Source organism: Podarcis filfolensis, assembly GCF_964270895.1.
Source record: "Podarcis filfolensis genome assembly, chromosome: 3".
NCBI classification, from domain to species: domain Eukaryota; kingdom Metazoa; phylum Chordata; class Lepidosauria; order Squamata; family Lacertidae; genus Podarcis; species Podarcis filfolensis.
Window position 1 is genome coordinate 69,266,603 of NC_139606.1, and position 26,891 is coordinate 69,293,493.

General features: G+C 42.4%; 1 protein-coding gene across 3 annotated transcripts in view; it reads left to right on the forward strand.

The window, feature by feature from the left end:
* Positions 1-3,634: 3,634 nt before the first annotated feature.
* The window catches only part of TULP4 (TUB like protein 4), a 96,560-nt gene continuing 73,303 nt past the window's right edge, over positions 3,635-26,891 (forward strand). For 2 of the 3 annotated variants that reach the window (XR_014546157.1, XM_083605791.1), the window contains exon 1: positions 3,635-3,881. The gene's annotated coding sequence lies outside the window, so the exon portion shown is untranslated. Of the gene's footprint in view, positions 3,882-4,001; positions 4,178-26,891 lie in introns of those variants that run through there. The other variant, XM_083605793.1, reaches the window with a different exon arrangement.

Here is a 26,891-nt window from a genome sequence, read left to right on the forward strand (position 1 = left end):
TGTCTATTAATTTCAATGGGTCTAATTCTGAGTAGGAGTAGCATTTGATACCATCCAAAGTTATTATATCTTATATAAAACCACAGAGTTGGAGGGGACCTTTTAGGCTTTCTGGTCAAAGTTTTGCTCAGTGAAGGAACTACAGAGCTGCAGCCTCTCTTTAAAAATGTTCACTGAGGGACAGCCCACTTCCTTTCATTTAACAGATCAGTTAACAACTGAGTGTTAGATTGACACCAACTCAGAGCTGCTTCTGATAATACTTGTTGCTTTCACAGGAGGGCACTCACAAATCACTCCCATTAAAAAACATGGTAGACATTCTGTGCCACAGACATGATTTGTTCTGAAATTTGCAACTTTCTTCTGGATTTGTGAATAGTATTGACGTTATTGTTTTTGTCTGGGAAATTACTCTCCTGTTATTAGAAACTGTGATATTGGGATTCAGCAGTCAACAGATGTGGTAACATGATACCTCTGTATGCTAGTGAGGTTTTCTATCAAGACTCTGAAAAATCCAAGAGCATAAAATATAAAAAAAACTAGTGTGATACTGCTAGGCAGGTAGGACAGAAGGAAACAGGATCCATGGTGAATATGCCACACTCATTCCCCAACCAAGAGAAATCTAGTTTTGCCCTCTAACAGATTTTATCTGGGATGGTGTTTATGCAAGAATTATAGTACAATCAAGGCAAAACTCAATTATGCTTATTGTCATTCAATCCAACAAATTTGCAGTGCTGGATTCTGTATGCTACGTGTTAGGAGAGCTAAGTGTGTGTGTTTTTTAACAGAAGACAATTTACAACATGCAACATCTCCTCCAGGCTGTCATTGCTTATTGCTGCAAAGATCTCACCATGACTTTGCTGAAACCAATTTTACAGGATTTTGCAACATGTCAAGCAATATCCTGAAAAAGCAAAAACAAGTACCTAGAACAATGACTAAGACTTTTACAGTAGATTAAGGAGCATAAAACTATCAGTGACTACTAGTCATGTTGGCTATATTCTACCTCCACTGTCAGAGGCTGTATGCTTCTGAATGCCAGTTGCTGGGAAATACTAACAAGGAATGATTGCGAGCAACACCATGGGAAGGGTCTTTCCAGGTATCCCAAACCCCTGCTTTCAGAAGCCTTGTAATATGCCACTGTAGGAAAGTGGCTGCGAGCAGCATCATGGGAGGGTCGGTTTGGATTTCTCCATGGGAGGGGTTTCAAGGAACGAAGGTGAAACTCAAGCTCTCTTGTTGTTTCTGCTGTTATGCTATTATACTGGTAGCATTGAAATGTTCTTTGTATGATGTTTTATATGCTATTATAGTGCTATTTTATTAGTATAAAATTGTTTTTTGTGATTGTCGTTTTTGAGGCGTACTGCTGCTCTTTTTGTTAAGTTGCTTTGTGCATGATTTTTGTGTGTGCAAAGGTGGCATAAAAAATTAATTATTATTATGAGAGTGATGCTGCTGCACTCAGGCCCTGCTCGTGGGCTCCCTATAGGCATCTTGTTTGCCATGAAGAGAACAGAATACTGGACTAGATGAGTCTTTGGCCTGATCTAGCTCGGCTCTTCTTTTGATTTAAATTTCAGTGTAACTATTGCTCAGAAATCCATTCCACTCCAGAGACACCCTCTCTAACTCCAGTGCTCATACCAGTTTATTTTATTTTATTAAAATGCTAAATCAAGCATACAACAAAATAATCACAGAAAACAGGTATTAAAATATCGAAGCAGAGACGGGGCGGGGGAGGGGGGCACAGAGACATCAGTAATGCAGTCCAGACTTTCAATATAATACAAACTATAACAAGTTTATACAAATAAAAATACCATTCCTTATTTTCAGGGGGTGAGGTGGGTTTCCATCACACCTTTGTCTGTGAACCTCTGCACGTATTCCTACTCTATTGTTTTATCCACAGCTCATACCAGTTTTAAACCTGTATCTGAATCTTATTTGAATTAATAGTTTATTCATCAACAGGGCACTTGCGACTTTCTGCCTCATAACTTCAAAGGATAATAGTTTGTCTATTTCCCATGTCGACAACATTTGAGCGATTATTAAAATGTCCCCATCATGTTATTTCTTACTTGTCATTTTAAAGTGAAATTCTCCTTCAAAGTTAAATTAGCTGGAACAGAAGCTATATGCATTCTAGTAAATTCCATTTTTTATTATTTCAGCAAGCCTACCTAAACATATAATCTATTTCCACAGAGGTGTGTCTGAATTTATTATGCATCGAATGCTGAAGATGCACCTCTTCACCCTGGCCTTTAGAGATACGGTATATTATTAAGGACCCACCCTATTCTGGCTGTACTTTGTTTTAAATTGTTTTTATTATTGCATTGACAAACCATGGTAAGCTGCCTTGGGACCTTATGGTGAAGTGCAAGTAAGAAATTTAAATCATCATCATTTTGCAGAGTTGTGTGTTCGCTCTGTGTTTGGACACCTCATAAGATGTTGTAACCTAAATTTGCATGGTTATTGAGATCAAGGAGTGGATTTTCATCTGTGAGGATGCAACTGCCTGCCATTTTGAATCAAGAAGGCAGACCCAAACTTTCAAAACTGCACTGATTTTTTGTTTTATTAGAATTCCAGAGCAATGCAAGTTATGAGGGTGCTAGTAATAACAACATTGGTTTTAGGTGGTTTACTGTTTTTATTTGTTTTATTGTTATTTGTACACCTCTTTTAAGTTTTTATTTTATTATTTTAAAAAATTTATTATGTATACTACATTGATTAAATGATTTATAAATCCAGTGGCAGACTTGGGGGTCTGTGGTGCCCTGTGCAATGCTAAAATTTGGTCCGCCCGTTCTACATTATTGTTGCAGCGACCCTTGCAGTGCCAGCACCCAGTGCAACTGAACTGGTAGCGCTACCCTAAAACCGCCTCTGAACAATCATTCTAAATACAAACACATCTTTTCTGAATTATAGAGGATTAGGCAGAATGGCTGCAATTAGGAACTAGGAAAGCGAGGACACACCCTTTTCCATCCTGGGAGGCCCATTATATATGACAGTTATAAAGCTATTGATGCTGGATCAAGGTTAGCGCTGTAGGCAGCAATAAGACAGAATTTGCAGTTGTTGCTCCAGAAAAAACCAACGGCCTATAAACCACCTAAGAATCTGTACTTAAATATACCACAAAGAAAACACATCCCTTGGGGAAGTTGCACAACACCCCAGCATGATGTCTTAAATCACGGGAATATTATTAAGCAATGCAGTTATTAATGATATTACAAACGTTCAAAAAACGCAGTGGCAAATGATAAAACAATAACGGAATCTTCCTTTCGCGATGAAAATAAAGGAATCGCATTGAGGCAGCACCAGGCCGAGGCCTGAAAGCCGCATCCTTTGACCCGGAGCGACTGCCTCCGCTCCCGTATAGCGGGGTGGACAGGCTCGGCTGCGACGCCCCGCCGCGCGGAGGGGCAAAAGCGCTCTGCACGTGCTCAGAGGCGCGGCTCGCCTTTGGCCCTCCTCGCGTGACACCGAGCGAGAGACCCCGACACGGAGAAGAGGAGGAGGAGGAGGAGGAGGAGGGGGCCGAGGCGGAGTTGCGGGTGGGGAGGGGGCGGCGAGAGAACGAGAGAGAAGCAAGTAACATGTTGGGTCATGTGGCTGCGTCACGTGAAAGGGGAGTCAGGCCCAGCAGCAGCAGCAGCAGCAGGAGGACCGAGAGACAGAGACACAGACAGACTCTGGACTCCGGGCTGGTTGGGGAGGAGCAACGGCAGGCAGACGGGGCTGGCGGGGCGGAAGCCACACAGGACGAGCTCTAGTGGCTGCCGCCGGCGCTGCCTGTTTAGTCTGCTGCGCCCTGGACGGAGGTAAGGAATTGGCCTGTGTGTGTGTGTGTCCCATTTTATTTTAACTGCATCCACCCACCCTATTAGCTGCTATGTGGACGCTGGATCTCTCTCTTTTCTTTCTTCTTCTCTCTCCCCCCCTCCTTCAATTGCATTCCCTCCTGGCGGTATGATTCTCCCTTCCCCGCGGGAGGAGGATGCAGGATCTCTGTGTATGGGCGGGAGAACCTCGCCAGGGCTGATGTTGGTGCCTATAAAATCCTGCCCATCTCCCCTCCATGTCAGATCAGATGCTCCGGCTGCTTGTGAATGTTGAGGTATTTTATTTGTTTGTTTTTCCTCTCGCGATGGAGCAGGGCTGCTTCTCGCTCGGCAAGAGATTTCGTGTGGCTTTATTTTCATTTCCTCTATTATATTCATCATTATTTATTTTTTTAAAGGAGAGGGTGGGCGAGAAGAGCGTGGGACCTCTGAAAGCAGCAAAAATACAGGCTGCCCAGAGGTGTGGGGGTGGAGGCGATTGGGGTCGGGGTGGTGGCTGTGGCGGGTGGGTGGGTGGGTGAGTGGGAAGGTGGCTGTGTGTTGTTGTGTCATGCAAGGAGCCAGGTGGCTTCTGGTTTGTGGTTCTTTTGTTCTGATGGACCACCTGATTTTGCCCCCCCTTCAGGGTGCGCTGTTTTTGTCTACAGTCTTGCCTGCCAACTAGCCAGCCATCCAGGAGGCTATGTAGGAAAGGAGGCAGTGACTGGAATGGAGCCCCTTGTTTTGCTTGTGGTGTAGGTTTGCAGCAAAACCACCCCTCATTCCTCTTCTCAAACCCCTTCCCTGTGCTTCCTTCCTATATGTCACGCCATTGAAGGAATTTTGATTTTCTGAACCTTCCTGTGTAATATAGCTTGCTGGATGGAATATACAGCATTGCTAGAGATGGACCTGGCAGTAGCTGCCAGCTTTAAGGACAGAAGAAAGGAGGAGAAACAGCATTAGTTTTTGTCTGAAAAATACTGATGTCATTTACCTGTAGTGCTGGACTTATGGTTAAGTTAGTGGTGGACTTATGATTAAGTCTTGTTTAGATCTGGATGTTTTTGCTACCGTGTTTCACTTCTTACAAATGATGCTAATTTCTGCACAATTTGAAGATGGGATCACTAAACCTTTTACCTAAAAACTTAGGAGATAGGGAACAAGTAATCAATAAGGTCCTGGGAAGGAGATTCTGTGAGCTTTCTCTGCTACTACAACTAATTAGACAGTGTGATAACTTTCTCAGCTCTAGGTTAATAGGCAATATCTCCAGCCCTGCCATTTTCTTTCTAATGCTTGTTTATTTCAAATAAAAAGGAGAGTTGGTGATGGACTTGCCAGGTTACCCCTCACCATAGCTGGTACATATATCTGTGTTTAGTTATTCTTGCAAAGTGCAGAAATAGTTTTGACTAGGTAGGCAATAGAATGTAAAGGGTCATCTGATGAGAACTGTTGGCCATACAACTGTATGTTATGCAGCATGTTTCACTGGCAGGTCCATTTTATCATGCTGAAATTTGTCTGCCCAAGGCATCCCTTTCTTAAGCCACATGCTGTGCTCTCAAATGAGAGGCTTTGGTGTTTGTATTCTGATGGGGTTTGCAACATCAGGAACCAGACACTGGCAAAATTAGTTTTAAATGCCAGCCTTTGCAAGACATGTTTGTGAAGCGGAAGATGCTGAACTAAAAGCTCCTCATTCTCCCCCATCCCTCCCACTTAATCAGATTTAAATGGATGGTATCAAAATAAGAAAAGTAGCCCTATCATTTAGCATAGTATGGTTTCAAGCTCTGAAAATTATTTCATGTTCACGATTCTTCTGATGAGGTTCCTAGAGTTTTTCTAGTTTTACTAATATTTTATTTATATTGATCTTTTTTTTTTAAAAAAAATAATATTTATTGCTTTTAAAGTTTACAAAAAAGGAAAAAAAAAGAAAAGAGAAAAGAGAAAAAACAAAGCAAGAAAACAAAAACAATACAATACAATATATAAACAGTACAAAACACAACCTTAACACATTAAACTAAACTAAACATAACCCTAACCCACCTTAACCCTAAACAAAACAAAACAATAACCATTTAAAAACATACATCACACCTTTTCCATACTCTATCTTTCATTCCCTTGTTTCCTCGACTTCCTCTCACCTCCCTTTTTGTATTTCACTTCTATTAATTGTTTCAGCAAATCCTTTCCATCTTTCTCTATTTTCTGTCATATTATAAATATCTTGACATATTTTTTATCATTAAAACTAAAATACTTACCGGTATATATGCGTAACTCCTTATAACATTTCTGCTAAGGCCATAAAATTTCTTTCCACCATTTTTCTATCATTCATTAATTTTACAGTATTTCTATATATAAACTTTAAATTCTCTAATCTTCTTCCACCATCTCCTCTCCCTGGTTTCGGATTCTGCCAGTCCTTTCCGTCAATACCATATAGTCCATCAACCTGGAGATCTTATGTCCGAGGCTCTTAACTCTTTTCCAGGTCCCTTCTGCAGGTCTTCTTCATATTCTTTAATGCCAAAGAGCAGATCTCGGGAAGACTCCAACCTAACGATGCTTTTATTCCTTCCAGGCAGGTCAGCCCAATTTCCATGGTTGAAGCTGAGGTCTATAAGATGTTTCATGACATGTTTCAAAATTCCTCGAAATCCCAAGGCCCCCATAACTCCAATCTCCTCCAGACCCAAGTCCATGTCCCAAAAGTCAGTTAATCCCTGCATAGAGGGATCTTTCCAACTTTCCTTCTTCCGTCCAAGCCGGGATCCAATCCTCAAAATCTGGCTTTTTCTAGATTCAATCATAGAAGGCCTCAACTTATAATCTTCAATTTGCTTCTGTAAGACTGAGGATCCCGCTTGTATTACTTTAGGCTCAACAACCACAGCTTTCTCTTTCTCCTCCACAATTTGTCCTGCCAAAGTAGATTCTTGTACCAAGTCCTGAATTATTTCTGTGTTGGTGCTCACTTTTTGACTCCAATTAGTCACTTTTTGATCCAAGTTGTCAATTTTAAAAGACATGTCATCCGTCTTCTTATGAAGCTGTTCCAGTGAGTAGCTTATCTTGCATAATACCGTCACAATGGCTTCTCCTGTCAACATTTTGAGTGGTCCAAGGTCAATCTCTGGTTTTCACAATTACTTATCTTGCAGCTGGTGATTCCCCAGTTGCACTCCTGTGACAGTTTCAAAAACTCCCTCTAGAGGGAAACAGTCTCCACTTGTATCAATCCTTTCAGACACAATTCAAGCCATAAAAATAGTTTCAATTTCCAGTTACTTTTCCTCCTTTTTAAACGCAGAAGAGGACAATGGAAACAGTATCTTTCTCTCATTTAACTAGCTGTCAAAAATGTTTTGTTCACAGTCAATGAACTCTCCCAAAACTTCACTCTTTCTGGCAGCCCTTTGCAGGTTCGGAGCAGTGGTAATTTGGTTTTTCACTCTCTCCTGCAGGCTCACTAAGTTCAAAATTTCCCCCCTCTTCTCCTGCTTCCAAGGGGGTTTTTGTAGTTTTAACAGATGAAAATTTAATCCTTTGCCAAAAGTTTCAAAGACTTTAGCTTATAACGTCTTTGCTTCAATCTATTTACAAAAGGGGAAGGCGGACTTCCTGTTTAAGACCTTCCCCGTTTCGGTGCCTAATTAAGGTATTTAAAAATCCAATTTTCCGTTCTACTCACGGGTAGTTGTTTAAAATCCAATTGTCCACAGGAAAAAGTCAGCGCTCTCCGGCAACAGCAGTACGGCTTCCCTCCGTGAAAGAAGCAGTCAATTCTAAGCACCGCGCCACTCACCCCACGTCGCTCCTGATCCCCGAAACCGGGTTTCCCCGCGAGTAGGGGAGGCGCAAAAGGTGCCAGCTGAATCCCAGGTTCACAAGCTTCTCCCGCTTGTGATTTCAATGGGTCTCTGCCTTCACCGTGGCGGTCAGACCCTGCTTTTCACGGAGCAAGTTCCTCCCGATCGGAGGAGCTCCGCCATTGCCGGAGGCGCCAACCCGGAAGTCTATATTGATCTTTTCTTTAAATAAAAATAATTTTAAAAATAAGATTAGGTTTATTCATCATAGTTTTGCATACACTCCAGCTGAGAACTAGAATAGCATATTGATTAAGAATCAGCTGTGGGCTAGGACAGTCCCAGTTCACATCTCACCTCTGCTATGAACATAGTAGACAACTAAGCTACATTTCAGGCTCAGTGTGCTGTCTGTGTTATAATAATACTGGTGCATGATACAGGGCTGTTGTTCACTGAGCTAGAAAATGTGCTATTTAAATATATTAGTATTATAGTAGTAATAATAATGACTGCATTATTATTGATGTAGATCGGGGTTTCCCAAAGTTGGGTCTCCAGCTGTTTTTGGACTACAGTTCCCATCATTCCTGACCACTGGTCCTGCTAGGGGATGATGGGAGTTGTAGTCCAACAACAACTGGAGACCCAACTTTGGAAAACCCCAATCTAGAAAGATAGAGAAAGAGGGAATTGTGGGAATATTTACTGCATTGCGCCCTAGGTATAATGTCCTAAGTAAATTGTAAGAGGGTGACCGTGTAGCCACAACAGAATGGGACAGAGAACTTCTCTGCTGTAAAGGATTAGGTAGAAGACAATTAATGTGCTGTTGGGACAAGGTGGGTTGTGGGTGGCAATATTGCAATCTAGACCCAGAGGGCATATTTTCCATGAGATTAGTGGGTGGAGTTGGAGAAAGTGGAACTTGAAGTGTGGCAAGCAGGACATACTACCCTTTGAATAGGCAAAGGCAGAAAGCAAGGCTTCTGGTATGTAGAAGCAGACCTGGCCAATGCAGAGGTATCATCCTGTCCACCAACTGCAGAAGCTGATGTTGCACACTTCTATTCTCCCACACGAGAAGAGGTATCTGAGGCCTAAACACACACAATCCTTAGTAGTTCTGTAGGCTGTGTCCCAGCCTCACAACACAGTGTTCTTGGTTTAAGTCCATGGCATGCTATGATTGTATCCAGTGTATTGAAAACTGGAAGTGAGTGTTCCGGTTTCCGAACTTTTTTTGGAAGCCAAATGTCTGGCGCAGCTTCCGCTATTGTTTCCAGCGTGCCTGCGCAATCGGAAACCAATTGGAAGTCGTGCCTTGTTTTCCGAATGTTTCGGAAGTCGAACGAACTTCCAGAACGGATTCTGTTTGACTTCCAAGGTATGACTGTAATGTATGCACTGCATTGATTAGCAGCTGCTGCTTCAGACATGGGTCTCTCCCAGCCGTATCTGAGAAGCTTGGGATTGAACCTGAGACCTTCTTCATGCAAAGCAGGTGTCCTACCACCATGCTGTGGCCCCTTGCATTGTTTGTGAAGAGCTCATCGAGAGCCGATTCCTGTTTGTTTTCTTCAAGCAAGGCATAGCAACCTCTGATTTGCCAAATGAAGGGCCAGTATGTGTTAGCAAGTAGTTCCTTGGAAGCTATTAAATTGCCCCAGTGGCAGCACATCCTTCTGGGCTTGCCATATTAAACTAGTGACTTATTGCAAATGTTGAGCAAGCTCACAGCGATGCAAATTGAAGTGAACTTCATGTGGCCAACACCATAATCTGCTCACAGGGCAGCCTAACCAGTTGGCTAGGTAATAAATCTGCCCCCCTTTTTTGCCATGAATCTGTTTTGCTATTCAGGAAAAGGGTTGAAATCTTGCAAAATATCAGAATTCATGGGTCCAGTAAAAAAAGTAAAAAAATTACAACTTAACTTATTCTCTGTCACCGTTATGATGGGCAATCTTCACTTCATAAATGCTGCGTAGAGCAATTTTCAATTGAGTGATTCAGAAAATAATTGGTATGTACGAATCAACTTTTGTGGAAGGCAACTGTCAAACACCTAGAAGAGTGAGTAATAGTTACTATTAACTTTCTTATATGTGATTCTACATAGCCTTATATGTTGAGCAGCTTTAAAAATGAAATGGAGAATATTTATGGGATGTGGAGAGAGCTCTGTAATTTAGATAGAGTTTGCTTAACTTACACCATCCTTCCTCAACCTGGTACTCTCCAGATACATTGAACCTTGGCATCAGTCATCACTAGGCATTGGCCATGTTGACTAATGAGAACTGTAGTCCAAAACAAGAGGACGCAAGAGCAGGGGAGACTGGTTTAAAGGATGTAAAGTCCTGTAAGAGGGCAGCGTTGTGTGCCTCACCAGTACTTTAATTTATCTCTTACATACAAACCTATGTTATACTGAGTCAAACCACTGCCTTTCTCATTCAGTACCATATACATTGATTGGCAGTGTAAAGGTCCTTGCTTTTGCAGCTTTGGGACTAAGTGGTTTGATCACACTGCCCTGGTGGGGAAGAGCTGCAGCTCAGTAGTAGAGCATCTTCATGCACAGAAGGTCTGAGGTTCAACCCCTGGCACCTCGCGGCAGGACTGGGAAAGACCCTTGTCTGTAACCCTAAAGGCTGTGGCCAGTCAGTGCAGACTGAGGTGGGAAACCTAAGGCTGTGGACCAAATATGGCCCCCAGGTCTCTCTCTCTGGCCCTCAGGACTCTCCCCAGGGGAGGTTCTGTGGCACAAATATAAATCCTTGCGCTGACAGAACTACTTACTTGAATACCACCTATGGGCTCCAGTTCAACCTGGAAATAAGCTCAGTGAACGCAGTGTGACTTGCTTCTTCTGAGTAGACTTGCCGATGAGTAGATAATGCCCTGAAAATGGTCTTTTCATTTCCATTTTTGGTTTCTAATGGCCCGATCCAAATAGCTTGCTGTGCCAACAAAACTGAGATACAGTGACTGCCATGCCAGGCCACAGTTCTGACCTGTGGTATGGCACCAACCCGAGAAGTTTCAAAATTTCAGTGCTGTTCCAATAAGACCTTTAGTCCAGTGTGGAATAAAAGCACCGCACAAAGCCTTTCAGTTTAGTTTATTTTCGTTTTTGCTTATTATTTACATCCTGCTTTTCTGTAGGAACAATTAAAGTGGCTTACGGTAAAAAGGATAAAAATACATTAAGGCAAGAATAAACAAAATTAAAACACTAAATCCGCTGTAAGCAGTAAAAATGACAACAGTGGAAAACATTCAGAAGAGAGCAGTTATTAAAAACTCAAATCTCTAGCTTATAGCAGGTTTAAAACTCTTTGAATAGAAGATCATGCATTAAGAATTAGGTTGAATGTTTATAAAGCACTTCCTAACCACTGAAAGACAGGCAGAGAGGGAGCCCAGCAGGTCTCCACTGAGAGGGCATTCCACAATATTGGTTCCTCACCTAATCCCGCTTGTGAACAGGACAGAGAGCTTGTTCTTCTGCGACTGATTTAAGGGCTGTGTTCACAGAGGATTGAAGGGGTGGGGAGAGTCAGTACTGGGAATTGCAGTATTTGATAATGTCACAGATAGCAATCCTAAGTTAGGAAAGCTGCACGTGCAGATTGGGTTTACTTCTCCTAGCGCACTGTTTTGTAGCTACATTTGAGCAAGCTGTCCTTTGTGTTATGGCAATTCAGCATCCTAAGAACGGGTGTCTGATCTTGTTACATTTCAGATTGTCTCTTCAGCTTTTATTGATAGCCCCAAGAGCCACAAACTTCATTTAAAAGTAAGATGAGAATGCCGTGGCACGTAACATATATGGCACCCATAGACTTAGTCATATTAAACTGAGAGCTTTTGATCAAATAGCTTTTATTTGATGAATATTATCTTTTTTAAACAGGCCAGTCATTAATTTGATGTATTAAATATGTATTTTATGCAAAACTCAGTATCTCAAAGACAAAATAGTTTGGTACTATCTTAAAGGCTAACAAATGTATTATGGCATAAGCACAGGAGCCAACAACATAAGCCATACCACATTTTCTAAACTGGTAATATATGGCAGGCGTGCGGAACAGTTTGCCCTCCAGACTTTGCTGAACTACAACTCTAATCAGCTGCAGTAAGAATGGCCAGGTATGATGGGAGTTGTAGCTCAGCAACATCTGGATAGCCAGATGTTTCCCAACCTGTTCCATAAAATTACCTCTTTAGGGAAGCTTGCCTGGCACCCATATTTTCCTTTTGGTGCAAGGCCAATGTTGATCTCTCAGGCTTAAAAAATAATAAAACAATAGCATTTTGAGACCTTGACTTTTCCTGCCTCTGTGGTACCCTCACATAACAGAGAAATAATTTTAAGAGGTGTTTTAATAAATACAATCAATCAATAAATAATCAGTCTTGCTCATCAGTTTGCCCGTTTGCTGTTTCAAGGGGACAAGCCAGACTGCCTCAGTGCAAAGAGAATAAGTTAAACAAACCAGTCATTAAAGATGCCAACACTTTGATAATAGTGGGGAAATGTTCCAATCCCCTTGGGCATTCTCTAGCAGACTTGAAAGCTGCCATACCTAAAAAAGAAAGTTTCAAAGAGATTCTCTAGCATGAAACTGGAATTATTGTAAAATCTGCAAATGATCATACTTAGCCATTACCCATTAGACTAACTCACTTCGAACACCTTTTTAGGTGTCAGTGTACACTATTTGTGTTGCATTGCCCATTCATTACCAATTAGGACTAGGCTGCTTACTCTGATTTGATCTTCTGTTTCAGGGACGGGGTTCAAATATATCCCCACATGCATCTGAAGAAAGCGTGAGGTCTCCATAGGGAGGCTTGGACTGGCTTTGCCTCCTACCAGTTATGTACCCCAGAGCTATGCTCCTTCTGGCCATGTGCACATTCAGCATACATGGATATATGCACACATGTACCAATGAATGCATGATGCATGTAGAATTCCACATGGGGGGCGGATTCTGAGTAATCCAGAGGACACTCCCCCCCCATGTGGAGGTGCTCTCTGTATGCACAGCTGTATGCTTGTAGGACCTTTTCTCATGTGGGATGAATTTGTAGCCCAGCCTGGTATGTGGCCACTTGTACATTGGCAGTTGGGGCGGGGGAGGCTGATGGGGCAAGCAGCTGCCCTCTCAAAAAGATCACGCGTTTCACTTATCTGTTGGGTTGGGCCCTATAATCTTGCTTCATGAAATGTTCTCCCTGCCTGATGCCTCTGTCTTTACGCCTTACTAACATTTTCCTTACAAGAAGTCAAGGCAGCCTACGTTGCTCTTCCTTTCCCCTCACAACAAAATTGTGTGGTAGGTTAGTATGAGAGGCAGTGATAGGCCCAAGGTCACCCAGTGCCCTCTGTTGCTGAGTAGGAGTTTGAACCAGACTCTCTGCAGTATGGGTCCAGCCGCTATACTGCAATGGGAACCTTTTTGGCCCTGTGGGCCCTATGTTTATCTCCCTCCACCCCCACAGGTCAACTTTGACGGGTGGGTGGGGCTACCCACCTGCCAGTCATCTGGCATCATGATGATTTGTGCTTGTGGGGAGTGGACTCTACTTCAGCAGCATGTTCCCTGCAAGGAACACAGGGGCGAAGCAGCACCCAGCTGGACTGAACTCTGCCCCGCAGGAGATCATGGTTGGGGGGAGGGGAAAGGCTTTTCAGGCCAACTTGGACCTCCTGGTGGGCCAGCATTGGCCCACAGGCCAGAGGCTCCTCACTCCTGCACTATACCATACTGGCTCCTGTGTTTTGTATAAAATACGCCAGCCAAGGATCTCACAGTTTGTGCATCTCACAAAGTACACTTCGGTCCACAAGCAGTGTGTTAGTCTTTGCTGCAACAAATTGATGGAGCTACACCTCTAGAACATATCAAATATCTCTTTTTGGGATACTAAAGGAACTGTGAAACAACTTACTGTTTAATAAACAAAATCTACTGATCGCAATTTGAAGGAAAGACTTGTCTTTTAATATTTGTTTCATTTCCTATGTTACAGTAACACACCAGAATCAAAATAGCCTCAAAAAGTGTGTCTTTAACTCTCAGCCCTAGCAATTAAAGGTTGCCCTCACTGATTAAAATTGATCTTAAAGCTTTAGCTGATTAATCCACTGATTAAACCAATTAAAGTTTGCAGTAGTCATTCAGTTATTTGATATGAGAGAGAGAGAGAGGAAATAGGAGGACTGGCAGCAAGCGAGTCACTGGAAAACAGTTGGGTTTTCCTTACCTATTTCCGCATGTATTTCTCGCTGGGCCACTAGTTGTGGTGATGGGCTTCCACCTTTCTGCATCAGTCCAATACTGAAATAACAGAAAAAGCTGCATGAAGCAATGTAGAATGATAGAATTGTAGAGTTGGAAGGGATCCTGAGGATCATCTAGTCCAACCCCCTGCAATGCAGGAATATGCAGCTGTCCCACATGGGAATTGAACCTGCAACCTTGGTGTTATCAGCACCATGCTCTCACCAACTGAGCTATGTAGGAACATAAGAAGCTGCCTTATACGGAGTCAGACCCATTGGTCTGTCTAACTTGGCATTGCCTACACCAAGGACAGCCAGCCTGGTGCCCTTCAGATGTTGGACTAAAACTCCCATCATCCATCACCATTGGTTATGCTGGCTGGGGCTGATGGGAATTGTAGTCCAACAGTGTCTGGAGGGCATCCCATTGGCTACCCCTGGTTTACACTGACTGGCAGGAGTTGTCTGGGGACATTCCCAGCCCTATGTGGGATCGTCTTCTGTGTACAAGGCAGATGCTATGCCGCCGAATTATGGTCCAAAATGGAACAAAGTAGCATGAGATGAAGTATGGAAGAACAGGAAAAGCTAATCGTTGATGGCTATGCTGTCACCCTCTCTCCGTGGCCATTGCTTCTCCTTTAAAGGAGAGATGAGCATAGCTACTGGGAGAACTAGCTAGAGAAAGGAAAAAACTTTGCTGAGGAGCAGTAAGAGAAATAGGCGAGGAAGCAACAAATTCAGGGGTCCAGAAAACTGCCTGGGAGTAGCTAATCTTACCCCCAAATAACCCAGCTCCTGCTGCAGTGTTGACAAGAAGGACATGCATTTAAGAGTTAGTACTCCAGTCTGCTGGAGTTAATAATGGGCAACCCCTTTGGATAATGCGTTGTGTAGGAGGACGAGCCGCCAGCTTCAAAACTGCAAAGCTATTTTAAGAGTCTTTATTAAAATTGAACCATATTTCACTGGAATCCACTCCCTGGCCCTTCTGTTAAAATATCTCATTAGCACCAGTTTATCATTGAATTTTGAGCTTAATATAGTGACACACACACACACACACACGAAGTGGGTGTCCCACTGTGAGAGTCCTGAATTGCTGGTGACCCTGTAATGAGTTGCGTGTGGGTTTTTCTGGTATGTGTGTTCAGATGAATGATTATTCTTTTGTTTTGTGGGGGTGGAAAGGCGAAGGATGATGTGTTTTGACATTTGCCGTACGTTTTCTAGGTTGAGCAATTGCTTGACATGAGCCCTTTTCCCAGGAGCCGATGAGTCTAGCTCTCCTCGCAAGGAGACTTCTTGGCGATTGGTAGAGAATATAACTCTGATTTAGACTAAGCTCTCTGCTTCTGGTAGTGATGGAGCAAGGTCTCAGGGGAATAAACGGCTTGGGGCTCTCCGGGGTTCACCCACACAAACTGCACGGGTAAAGAAAGGGAAACGTTGATCCTGAGTGCTGTTCATGCTCACACCTGAGCCCTGTCTTACACGTTAGGAAGGCTGCAAATACACATTTCACTTTTTATATTTTCTAATTCCTACTGGGTGAACAGATGGGCAGCCAGCCATGGGTTTTTTGGTTGTTGTTTTTTGGTTTTTTAAAACACATCTCCCCTTGAGAGGTGCAGTGAGAGAGCTGTAGTGGTTAGAGAACTGGATTCAGACCTGGGAGACCAGCATTCAGATTCTCACTCAGCCATTAAACTCACTGGGTGACGTTGTCCCAGTCTCTCAGTCCAGCCTAACTCCCAGGGTTGTTGTGAGGATAACAGTGGAGAGGATGGAGAACCATGTATGCCATCTTGAGATTCTTGGAGGAAAGGTGGGGTCGCAATGTAACAATAAATACATACAAATAAAATATATTGCCTATACAGTTGTAACTTGGAAGTCGAATGGAATCCGTTCTGGAAGTCCGTTTGACTTCCAAAACGTTCGAAAACCGAAGCACAGCTTCTAATTGGTTGCAGGAAGCTCCTGCAGCCAATCGGAAGCAACGGAAGCCCCGTTGGACATTTGGCTTCCAAAAATAGTTCGCAAACCGGAACAGTCACTTCTGGGTTTGTGGCGTCCGGGAGCCAAAACGTTCGAGAACTAAGCTATTTGAAAACCAAGGTACTGGGTCTTGGCTTTATTTGGGGTCCAGCAAGTTTGTTTTGAGAGCTCTTACTGTGCAGTCTCTGCTCCTGACCCCTGCTGCTGCAGGCCAGTCCCACTCAGAACCCCTCTTATAGAAGGGAGGTCACCATAACTTTTCTTTTTTTTAAAAAAATATTTTTTATTAAAGATTGCTTTTTCTACAGATCAGTTTCATTTGTTGTGAGACATTAGTGTTGCATGCAGTATAAGTTTGGGAAGAAAAGAGGGGGTGAATGGGGTGGGGATGCTTCTATTCTTCCACTTAGTGTATGGCCATACCTTTTCTGACAGCTCCTTTAGCTATTGTTTCTAGAAGACTTGGGAGGGAATAATTGTAGTATTGGTGTCGTTTATGGTGGGTGTGAGCAGAAGTGCTTCTGGTAGATCTCTGGGTGATTGGAAGCAATTTGAAGGGTTCTGATTCTTGACAATAGCAAAAGGCTTCCCTCTCTTCTAAATTAGGCTGCTGAGATGAGATTTTGGGAGGGGGAAACCAGGACTGTGAGCTCAGTCTTGTTCCTTCATTCTATGAGTGTGTTGCCTTTCCCAGCCAATGTTTTGTTCACCTGGCTCAGGCTGGTGGACTTTTAGTTTTAATAAAATAGGTTGTGAACTGCCCTGAGATCTACAGATAAAGGGTGGTATGCTAAAAGAAAGAAAGAAAGAAAGAAGATAGAACCCACAAACCTAAAGTCTCTCTCCCCCCCTTTTTAAAGGATATCCATTGTGCCAAGCTTTTTCTCTCTGTAGTTAACATTACTTTTAAAAAAACCTAGTACAACTGCATTCAAATGTATTTCTCTGCGGAGCAATAACAAATGCATTCTATCCCTTTTGGTATTTCATTAGATTCTCAGAATCAGTGAGTACATAGTACATCACCTCTCTAGAGGTGTATCAGGCCACTGTTGTTCTGTAGGAGCACTCAAGCTGTGGGTCAGCTTATTAAAAGATGCTTAGTACATGAATTGCTCTTCTTTTGATGGGAAGCACTGAAATTTGTTGGACTGAAAGACATAGTCTAAAGCCAACGTTCTCGGACAAAGATGCAAAAGAAAGCAGGCTTGCATGTTAGTCCATAAACATCATTTTACCAGCCCACATGCCCACATTTATTAGTCATTGACTAGATGGATTTAAAAGGGGATTAGACAAATTCATGATGGAGAGGGCTATCCATGGCTCTAAGCCTTGATGGCTGTGCTCTGCCTCCAGCAATGCTTCTGAATGCCAGTTGGTGGAAACCACAGGAGGGGAGAGTGTTCATGTGCTCAAATCCTGCTTGCTGGTTTCCCACATGCATCTGGTTGGCCACTGTGAGAACAGGGTGCTGGGCTAGATGAGCCATTGACCAGATCCAGCAGGCTTTTCTTATGTTCTTATAACAACCAACTCTTTCAATTTACATAAACCTCCCTGTTTGATTGCCAGTAGGTGCATATTAGTCAAAACAGCCGACCAGGTGAGTCGCTCTTCCCGAACCTGAACAAAGCATGAGCACAGGGATACAATTTGCTTTCGCTTGGAAGTTAAGCGAGGGCTTCGTCAAGGAAAGTGATGTGTGAAAAATGTACTTGCGTCAAGTGGTTTCACTTAGAACAAGGCGGCTGCTGCTCACCATGCCTGTTTGTTTGGGCTAGGATTTCAATTATATGTCAAGGGCATCTAAAGCTTGGACTCTTTCATATTGCAATCAAAATAATAGCTCCCAAAGTGTGGTGTCTGTTCTGCATACAAGTTCTGTTCTGCTCCCTCTTGCAGGCCATTGAATAGCGATGGGATGGTAAAACCATTTAGTGGCTGAGCTCCTGATACTGCACACTGTTTCCTTTATCTCATCTGCTGCATACCCTTGTACTCTGTATTATTTAATCCCGAACAAGTAGCACTTCTAGATCAGTACTCACAACTGGTAGACTTTAAAAATGTTGCCTTGCTCTTCATTATAAATAAATCAAAGGGGCTTGCAAGGTTCCCAAAATATATAAAACCTAATAAATACAACTAACCCAAAATATCTGAGGTCAATATTAAATTTTGTTGCCTGCTTTCTGATGTTTTGTTTATTGTTTAGGACTACTTTTGGTATGTTTGTAGCTGTGTAAGTTTTTATAAGTTGTAAGCTGCCTTGAGCATGGTTTTAATTTTGGACAGGTGGCATTCAAATAAAATGATTGATTGCTTACTTAAAGAGGGCACTTGTTCCTCCATGCTCCACAGTGACAGCATATTGGGCCACAAAGCCCAGGTTGGATGCCTACACATTCCTTTTACATTCCATTTGCAGCTGAGCTAGTCGGATTGGGCAGAACTATAGCTGCATGTCCTTTTGCTTCTGACCTTTGTTGACAATAGGTTTGAAAAGTGTTAATATGAAGAACCTGTCCTAGGTATGCTTAGAACACCAGAATCCATAGAGCTGGTGTCATAAATCTAATAGGAATGAAAATCAAAGCTTAATATTGGGAACTGAAAGTAGAACATACAGTGAAGGAAGTAATTGCTTCAGCAATTGTATACATCGCTTGAGCAATTGTGAGAGAATTATGCCCCAAACCCTGTTTTCTGGCTATTGATAAATACATCGTCTGACACGCTTTGTAGTTAGAATGAAGCAAAATTGATCATTCATTGGAAAGAGTGGATACATGCACATACATGGAGTAAACAGAAATGGTATATCTGTCACTCTTGAGTAATAAAATTTGCCTTTTAGGATGATTCAAGCAAACAGATGTATTTAGGGACTGCTTTCCTAATGTATCTTGGGGGGTGGGGGGGAGAGAAAACTGTTTTAATACCAGCTGTACTATCTGGTATACGTTACCCCGTGAAAGGAACATTCATCCAAGTGTTGAAAAAAAAGGTGGAAAAGCTTTCTCCCAAGTGGCATTAGGTACTTAGAGTAACCTCCTATCTCTCAAGCTTATAGCTTACATCTGCCCACATTGCTTCATCTAGATAGGCACCTGGGAAAATTCTGTAACCATTGCCTTAGGTTCTGACCCAGAGCTCTTTCACCCATAGCTTCCCCAAGATTCAAGACTCCTGGCAATATATAGCAGCTTCCAGGAAATCCCTCAGTAATTAATATACATCCCTAATTACCCAATTCTAAATGGCTGGTGAATAATCCTTTCTTGGGCATGTCAAGGCCTATGCTGTGCACCAACTATCTTGTTCCAGATGTTATGAAGCAGCATATTGAAGGTTTCAATTGATTTTCCTTATTTTCTTTAGTTCTGTGTTGTTTGCTCCCCCCGCTCCTTATTTCTAGGAAAGCTATGAAAAAAGGGTACTTTGCTCTTAGGGTCTGCAGCAAGAAATTGTGTTTTTCTGTGTATGTGTTGTACAAAAGCAGAGGCTACAATTGTGTAATGGTCTATTGTGGAAGGCCCATTCTCTTGCGGTAGGTTGCCCTTTAAAAGGTACTTTGTGTAGCAGGTGGTTTAGGAGATGGTGAGGAGATTCTAAGAAATGGGAGTTGAAGAGACTCAGAGAAGGAGGCTTGAACATTTGAAAGAGGAAAAGAGGGCGGATGAGGCGACAGAGAGAATTAGCAAAAAGAATCATCCAGAGCCTAAGAGAGCAGGAGAAAAATGAAACCACCTAACCTGGTAGCATTTATCCAGCAGCAGCTTCACCGTCTGGGAGTCTGAATTTTATTGAGATTCATCCCTCCTTTTTGGATTAAGGTTAAATACTTGCCTTAAATTGTATTTTACCAGAGTTGTTTCCCTTTCTCCCCCCTCTCCCTGCCTCAGCTTATTAAGTAAATCCAGCTGTTACTTTCCCATTTTAGTGAGTTGACTGCTAGTTTCCTCCTGTATACGTTCTGGAAGTGAAGGGACTGGAAGTGCCGGGTGCTAATTTGGGGCCTTGGCATTATGCCTCATTACATAGTTTTGAAGCAAAATACCTAGGATCCATAGTTCCCTTGCCCCCAAACAAATTAGTTCCTTGTAGGGAACTTGGGTCATGGCTGTTCATTTGTTTCTACAAATAAATAAGAAATTCTCACTGTCACATTCTGCCTTGAATTACCAGATTCTGAACATGCTGTGAGTGGCTGGAATACTGCCTGGGCAATATGGGGTGCTTCTCCTTTCTCCAGGGTTGGGGATATTTTGTCACTGATTGTTGAATATCTTCCTTCTGCCATTCCTATGTTCTCTCTCTTTCCCCCAATCTCTCTTGCTTCAGATGGCAGAATAAAAGTATTCTCTAAACTGAAAGAGATTCCTAATTCAAGGTCCCTTGCCCAGCCTTGTGATGGGGTCTGCATCAGATAAACGGATGATTCTCTGCGTATGTCTGCATGCCTTTCCTGTCCCCTGCTTTGCACTGGTGATCAGGGATACAATATTCTTTGGCAAGGCTGCTGCTGCTGTACATTATTGGTTAGCAAAAAGTCTGATTAGCAATGATGGTGCCAGTTGTAGGCTGCCAGCTGTGAAGTAGTCGGGGCTGAAATGCCATGTGGGGTTTCAGCAGCCACTTTTTATGGCTATGGCTGAGAAACAAGGCTCCTTTTCATTTTATATGAGTAACAATCCCCTGGAATATGATCCTGGGATATTAATGCTGTGCATTAAGTATGATTAGGGAACTTTCCTGTCTTCAACAGTCTCTTGAATTGCTGCGTATTGTTACCGTGCCATTAATGTGATTCATCAGCTTTGAAACAGCTTGTCCATTGCAAAGGAATTATGTGAATGTATTAACTTGGTAAAGCTTTTTGAAGTTCTGCTGGCAATAATCAATATGAAGCCATGCCCAAGGCTTTTAAGGCAATTTGGCCATGCTCTTTTCTCTAGACTGAATTGCTTTTTCCCATGGAAGTATTAGTGAAGAGATAAGAAGTGATAACGTTATTGCATTTAGCGGGTGACAAGAGCGCCAGCTGCACGGCAGTAATGCAATAGCTTAGATGCAAAGTCCTCAACATCAACAGGTGTGTATGTTTCCCCTTCACATGAGGCTTAGAAAGCATGGAAATTCTTCACCACTCGCCTACTATTCACCCATGGAACAATTCCTGAGAAATCATTTGACATCTTTCCCCACCACGGTTGCATTCATATCTTTTTCCTGTTGGTGTCTTGCAGTGCAGTTGTTTCTCCAGTTTTTAGGAAATGTTAGCGCTTTGGACACAACTGCAGAACAAAGCTTTCAGATGGGAGCACACTACTATTTCTTTGAGAAGGCAACTGAAATGGGATATGATAGAGGTGTATAAAAATATGCATGGTATATTTTTCCCATGGAAGTATTAGCAAACAGAATGTGGGCAGAGAAAAATCCCCCCCCCCGTTTTGTAATGCTTAGAACTCAAGGACATCCAGTGAATAATCCATCATCATCACCACCATCATTTATTCAATTTATGTATCACCCTTTATCAAAAGCTCTCAGGGCAGTGTACAACATTAGAAACACATTACAAAACATCAATGGTAAAAACATAGCAAAATGCATGCTGACAGACAGCCTAACAGTAAAATAATAATCATAACCGTCCTCTCCCCCACACTTACATAGGACATAGATTATTTAATAGCCATAGGTAAACAACAGTGTTTTTGCCTGGCATCTGACATGTAATGATGGTGCCAGATGAGCATCTCTGCTGAGAGCATTCCACAATTGGGGAGCCACCACAGAAGAGGCCCATCCTCTTGTTGCCACCCTCTGAACCTCTCGGAGCGGACACATAGAGAAGAGCCTCAGATGACAAGTGCAGAGTCCAGGTTGGTTTGTATGGGGAGTGGCAATCCTTAAGGTATTGAAGTTATGAGCTCTGTTAAGTGCAACACCAGCACTTTGAATTGGGCCCAGAAACTAATTGGCAGCCAGTGCAGTTGTGCCAGGATTTGCACCAGCTGAAGTTTCTGAACTGTCTTCAGAGGCAGCCCCATGTATAACGCATTACAGTAATTCAACCTAGATGTTACCAGAGCACAAGCCACAGAAGTTAGGCTATCCCTGTCCAAATAGGGGTGTAGTTGGGCCACCAGTTGAAGCTGGCAGAAGGCACTCCCGCCACTGAGGTAACCTGGGCTTCAAGTAACAGTAGTTGATCCAGAAGCACCCCCAAGCTACGTACTTGCTCCTTAAGAGGACATGTGACCCCCTCAAGAGCAGGCAATCTTTCACCCATCCAGCCTAGGGAATGATCCACTAACAGTGCCTCAGTCTTATCTGGATTGAGCTTCAGTTTACTGTCCCTCATCCAGTCCATTACCAAGGCAAGACAAACAGTCCAGGCTGTAACTCTGCTGTAGTTTTAGTCCAGATCAGACTCCCACTCTTTCTTTTAATTATGGACAGATTACATTTACATGGGGACTAAGTAATGCACAATTAGCACTGAACAGGACTGGGATTAGTGCAGGCTTCCTCAACCTCGGCCCTCCAGATGTTTTGGGACTACAATTCCCATCATCCTTGACCACTGGTCCTGCTAGCTAGGGCTCATGGGACTTCTGGGCCAAAAACATCTGGAGGGCCGAGGTTGAGGAAGCCTGGATTAGTGCTACCGTAGTGTTAAAAAACATCAGCTGTTGCTTGGAAGCACCTCTGCTTGTGCATTCTCCCCTGTCACTTCTGCAACAAGGTTTTGAAGGTTGGAGATGTTGCAAAAGGCTGCACAGCTTATTAACCGTCTGTTGTGGTTTACCAGGTGCTTAAATTTCTAAAGAGGAAAAGTAAAGTCAAGAATATCAAGCAACTAGGCCTTTATCTTTAGCAATGAAGATGGAGAAGCCTTTAACCTTTATTTGACCATTGCAAAAGTCATTGTTTATCCTAGAATTAATAGCAACGCCTTTATCCTCTACCCTGATATAGCTACATATCTCCAGTGCTGGCATTGCATCTGAACGGATTCCGGTCCCGATAGCCATTGTATATAATAAGGCTGCTCTAGGTTTCTCACATACATGGTGTGGTCCTGCCTACTTTTTTTTTATATATCCTGGCCAGCTGGGGAACACTGAAGAGCAGAGTCCACATGGCTTATAAACTGAAGGTGCCCTATCTTCGTCATATATTAAGGAAAGGAAAGGAAATAACTTGTGATAGTCATTCAAATAACTCTGATGGTCCTATTCGAATAGGTAGTTTTTGTCTTTGTTAATTGATTTAATTAATTGATCCACACCTGGCGTGGCCTGGCGTGCTCTGGTCCATGGGGTCACAAAGAGTCGGACACGACTAAACGACTAAACAACAACAATTGATTTGGTCACTGCCCTGTAAAGATATGATGATGGCAAGATCTCTGAGCTTTCACAGGCTACAAAGGCATCTGGGCTACAGCTGTCCTGATTACACAACTCAGGTCTGAAATATTGGCCTTGTTCAGTTTCCTTTTCTTAGACAAAAAAATCTGACCTGCTCCTCATTCTGATGGACAGAATCATGAAAAAATCATTTGTATAGTAAGTAGCAGGTACAATGAAGCCTGCTCAAATACCCCATTAACATACACAGGTATAGTAAAATTTATCCACCTAGCATCTGCCCAATCAACATCAGCTGTGTGAAATGCAGAGCATAATGTTCACCAACTGGCTACATGACTATTAACCAAGACTTGAAATGCAGCTGTGATATGGCCATGGCTCTCAGTTCTTTGTTGTTTGTCACTTTGAGGCCTCAGAAAGTACTTTGCCTTAAATCTTAATCACGATTTCACAGCTCAAGAGCTTGATGTACAAGATGGTATTAAACCTTGCTGGTAGTTTCCCCCTTTTCTTTTTTAATCCATTATGCGCTTCACATCTCTTTGCATGTGTCATAAATTGATATAAATAACACATGTTATTAATTCAGAAGGAAATTGCCCAAATAAATCAGGCAGCTTGGAACAACATGGAATACTGGTTAAACAATTGGGCATATTTTGTGTCTCTGTACAAGATGTGTTGAGGTGAAATTGGTTTTTCAATTTGTTTCCTCTAATGGATGAAACCCAGTTAAAGCAACCAAACCAAGCTGTATGTAGCATTATCAGCTTCTTATTCAAGCTGATCAAATCCCAAGTTCCTCATAAAAAGAGCACTCCTCAACAATATGTTACAGTATTATACTAAAACAAACCTGCAGTTTGAACTCTATGTATTCCATACTAAATTAGATCATACAAAGATTTACCCATCCAAAAACAAATTTAGATAGCCAAGGGGGCCCTAAACTGATACATTCAAAGTAAATTGCGATGGTGCATGTTCCCTGGAAGCAAGCAGCATTTACAGTGGTACCTTGGGTTACAAACACCTCGGGTTACAAACACTTCAGGTTACAGACTCCGCTAACCCGAAAGTAGTACCTCGGGTTAAGAACTTTACCTCAGGATGAGAACAGAAATCGCACGGCAGCAGGGGGAGACCCCATTAGCTAAAGTGGTACCTCAGGTTAAGAACGGTTTCAGGTTAAGAATGGACCTCTGGAACAAATTAAGTTCATAACCAGAGGTACCACTGTACTTGGAAGCTCCAGTTGCTTTGGCGGGCGGGGGGGCGGGAGAGAGAGAGAGAAGAGAAAGCAACTTTTAAAAGTAGGATCACAAATTTTGCTTCCTTTCCTCTAGTCTTTGAGGAAGACTAGTCAAAGGAAAAGCACATAAATGCCTTTGCTTTTGTAGACTTCCACAACTGATTGAGTGGGAGATAATGCATAGATTCTTCCCTCTCCTCTCCTCCCACTTGTCTTTGGGAACCTCAGATTTTCTCAGAGCCTCTTGATTAGAAGTAGGAGGCATTGGGAAAGACTCTGGAATAGTACTATTTATTTTTATTTTATTTAATTTATATACTGCCCTTCATCCAAGAGTCACGGGACAGTTTACAACAAAAAGCATTCTCAGAAGTGGACAGTCTTGTGGAGAGAGCACTCAGTGTACAGTGCTTGGTTGTGGAGTTGTATCATCCATAATACTTTACTGGTTTTAAATGCCGCACTAGTGGGGCTTTTCTGTGTGCAGTGTGATTGTAGCTATGCATGCTTGCCAAGTCCAGATCTGCCAAGTCCAAAAGCTAGGTAGTATATTCACTTCCATGCATTATTTCTGTGCAATGTAGGCAAAAGCATTATTCATTTTGTAAAAAGAGATCTTACAGTATAAGACTATTTCTGCTGAGGAAATTCTGCCTTGTTCTGTGTAACCAGAAAATTGAATATTTTGCTTACGCTTTTGCTTTCAGATTCTTCTGTGTAGGAAATACTGCTGGTTTCATGTACTATAATTGGAAAGTATCTTCTTTTTACTGGCCCTAAAGTGTTATAAATTGAATATCCTTCCCTGTTGAAGGACGGGTTTTTAACGTCTTCTCTGTGTAAAGCGCTGTGCAAATAATATTTAAGGATCTTTTTCTTTACTTTCTTTTAATGCAATAAATGCACATTTCCCCTCATGTTGTACATGGTATGGCCAGTTTCCCTGAGAGGAGCACCTTTGTCATGGAGATATTCTATTTTCTGAGTGTGCAATGTATATCTTGTATGGGGAACAGGGGAGGGGGACATGATATTCCTGACCTAGTTCATAAATTAGTATCATGTTTGCTCGATGGACTGTGGTACCAACAGGATATTGTTTGTGATGACATTGTTACCAAATATTTGGTACTTTTTATTTATTATTTATTTGAAGGCCATGTGCAGGGAGGGGCATAGCAGCTTTCTTCTTGTACAACCAAGCTATCACCTCATTTTTTATTTTTTTTAATGTGTGGGTGAGATACCGCCATGTAGTCACAGAAAATCCTCATAAGGATGATTGTATCAGATGTAATATTCTTCATGTTATCAGAGCATCTTTGTTTATTTTGAAGCCTCCAGAAGTCCTCAGTACTTGCATTTATATGAAATGTGGGCTTGGAGAAACAGGAGAAGGCTCCTGGAATGTTAATAAGCAAAATCAGCCATCTCCTATCAGGTCATATAGGCCAGGGGGGCTGATTAGAAGGTTTTAATCAGCAAAGTGGATGTCAACAGGGTTGGTATTCTAAAATTAGGAACTGATTACCTGCAGCTGACATGGCCACATGTCATTATTTAAAATCTAGTTTCTTCACATCTGCCTTCACAGTAATATACATTGCCACCCATAGGCTGTTGCTGAGGAGAAGCCTCTTAATGAGCCTAAAAGTATACAGAAACCTTTATTTGCCTGCACAGACATCCAGAAAAAGGGGGTTCTCTTTTACCCTGGAGACCAAAATGGACAAACAGTTGCTTAAGAGCTGGCCCTGGTGAAAAAGGGGAGGTGAAAGGAGGAAAGTGAAGGTGGGTCTGGAGAAGGGATGGAAGTAATGTTTTGCGGACTCTGCAATCATCCTCTGAGGCCCTTCTTCATGTACCCACTGCATGAGAGGTCCAGAGGGTGGCAATATGAGAACAGGCCTTTTCTGCAGTGGCTCCCCTCTTCCCAGGGAGGCTTGCCTGATGCACTTTGCTTAACAACAACAACAACTTTATTTATACCCTACCCATTTGGCTGGGTTTTCCCAGCCACTCTTTAAGCACCAGATATCTTTAGGCACTAAGCAAAAACAGTCCTCTTCTCCAAGACCCTTGGCTAATTAAACACTCTGTGGCCTTTTAAACTGTGGGAGGGTATTGCTTTTGTTGCATTTTTATATTCTAAACTTTTCCTGTGATCTTCAGATGAGGGGTGGTATAGAAATTTATTAAATAATAAAATAAAAAAGAATTCACTAA